Below are 2,687 nucleotides of genomic sequence, written 5' to 3'. Positions count from 1 at the left end.
GTGCGTGAACCTCGGTTCGCGTGGAAAGTGTATGCGTGAACTTTTCATGCGTGGAAAGTTAATATGCGACATGCCACATGGGTTAGATGACGCGCTTTAAAAGTATTCAACTGTTTAAAGCGCGTCATCTAATCCATGTAAATATTCTCTGCTTTAACAAAAAGACTTTAATTTATCAACAATTTACTACTTTAAATGTTGTGTTTTGGTAAAGCAGCGACTTTCTCGCGAAATAAAGTATTCTCTGCTATTGTATATGTGGCCGAATGTAGGCCGTGGGCGGAGGAATAGAGGCAGGAGAAATAACTGAATGCTGCCCGTACTTGTAATAATAACTACGTATATTTAATATCGGACTGTAATGTGTCCTCGAGCGGGCTGTAGCGTGTTCGAACTTCTTCTGTACAACAACCGACAAGAAGTGGTCACGTGCCCTCGCTTACTGCAACGCCACTCACGTATATCCAATCACACGCTCGCTACGCGCACGCTACCTACGCACGACCTACGCGCTACACTCTGTCTGCGCGCGTATTACAAACTACCCCAACACTCCCCTCACTTAACAAAGTATACTTCTACTGCTACTTCATTTTCTTTGGCATTACGCAATCCCTAAGACGTTCGGGAATCTTAACTGTTCGTGAGGGTCTCTTGGGAGTAAGACTTTCTGGAACTGGTTTCAGTGGAGGTTTTAACGGAGGAGTATGTATTGGCGTACTGGCCTGGAAAGAACTTGTAGGAGTCGAATATAATGTGGAATTGTCACTCTGAGACAAAGGAGAATACGAAGGTGCTGGTGGAGTTGTAATGGAACTCTCACTCGCATTTCTTATCGTAACATTTGCACTATTCGAATTATTTCTTAATGTAGAACTATCACTATCGCTTGAGCTATCCTGTACATTTGTATCACTGGAACTTCCGCGTTCCTCACAATCATTTGTATTTCCGCTCACATTCTCTGGCGGAGTGTAATCTAACATAATGTAGTCTTCTGGACTACTAGAAGTATTCTCACCTATTTTCCTTAACTGGTTAACGTGACGTTTCCACTCGCGACCGTCATCTAACCGTATTTTGTAATGAAGTGTACCTAATCGCTCTCAAATTCTACCAAATAACCATTTATCTATACCGCTGTAATTTCTCGCACTCACTCTTTCTCCCTCCGTAAAATTAATTGGTGTATCCTGCGCTTGATACTTCTTTTCGAATGGTCGTAATAAATCTAAACGTGTTCTTACTTTTCGTGCAAATAACATTTCTGCAGGTGTTTTTCCTGTACTCGCATGTGGTGTATTTCGATATTGTAAAAGTAATCGCTGTAAATCTACATGTACACTTGTATAATTACTCTGCATACGTTTTAATGCATTCTTTAATATTTGAACATAACGTTCCGCTTGTCCGTTTGTCGCTGGATTAAATGGTGCTGTACGCTTGTGTATAATTCCATTAACTTTTAGGAAATTCGTAAATTCATTTGAAGTAAAACTTCTACCATTATCCGTAACAAAATATCTGGGTAAACCGTAAGTACAAAAATATTGTCTACAAATATTTATAGTTGTTTGCGATGTAATGTTTTTAACAATATGTATCTCTGGCCACTTTGTAAACGCATCAACTAAGATTAAAAAATTGTGACCTAAAAATGGACCTGCAAAATCCGCATGTACTCTTTCAAATGGAGTTTCCGCTGGCTCCCATATATGGTTTATCTTGGGTGGATTATTCTTGAATCTATTACAATTCACGCAATTCTTTGAAATTTCTTCGATATCCTTGTCGATTTTATTCCACCACACGTAACTTCGTGCTAAATGTTTCATACGCACTATACCGAAATGACTTTCATGCAATTCTCTAAGAATTTGCTTTCGTAATTGAAAAGGAATTACCACTCTATGGTTTCTAAATATAACTCCGTTTAACAATGTAAATTCCTCTAATGGAACTGTAAAATATTTGTTATTCTTAAAATAACCTTTACCTGATTTAAGAAAATTAAGAAGTTTGGACAATTCTTTATCCTGTATCGTACATTTCGCAACTTGTTCTGCTGTAATCGGTAATGTCTCAAAAGTTATCTTCTGAAAATCGTCTATTGTATCACATTCAAATTCGTTTGAATCTCGCGGAATTGGTAATCTCGATAAACAATCCGCATTTGCATGTTGTTCCGACTTTCTATATTTAATATTGTAATTGAAACCTTGTAAAAACAATGCATAATGTTGCATACGCAAAGCTGTATAAAAAGGTAAACCTTTCGTAGGAGAAAATATCTGTGTTAATGGTTTGTGATCCGTAATTAGTGTAAATTTCGCACCTTGTAAATATTGATGAAATTTCTTAACTCCATAAATAATTGCGTAAGCCTCTTTGTCAATTTGTGAATATGACTGTTGCGTTTTTGACAATGTCTGTGACGCGTACTGTATTGCTCTCTCTGAGCCATCCGGATAAACATGTGACAAAACTGCACCGACCCCATATGCACTAGCATCCGTAGCTAACGTAATAGGTAATCTAGGGTCAAAATGAACTAAACATTTTGGACTGGCAAAAGCTTCTTTCGCAGCTTGGAAACTTTTTTCACATTCTGCGGACCAATAGTATTTAACATTTTTCTGTAATAATCTATTCAAGGGTTGAAGAATTGAACTTAAATTTGGGATGAA

Source organism: Temnothorax curvispinosus, unplaced genomic scaffold, assembly GCF_003070985.1.
Source record: "Temnothorax curvispinosus isolate PA1 unplaced genomic scaffold, ASM307098v1 QBEX01013050.1, whole genome shotgun sequence".
In the NCBI taxonomy this organism is placed as follows: Eukaryota; Metazoa; Arthropoda; class Insecta; order Hymenoptera; family Formicidae; genus Temnothorax; species Temnothorax curvispinosus.
The sequence above is the reverse complement of the archived record's forward strand: the minus strand, read 5'-3'. Positions refer to the sequence as shown.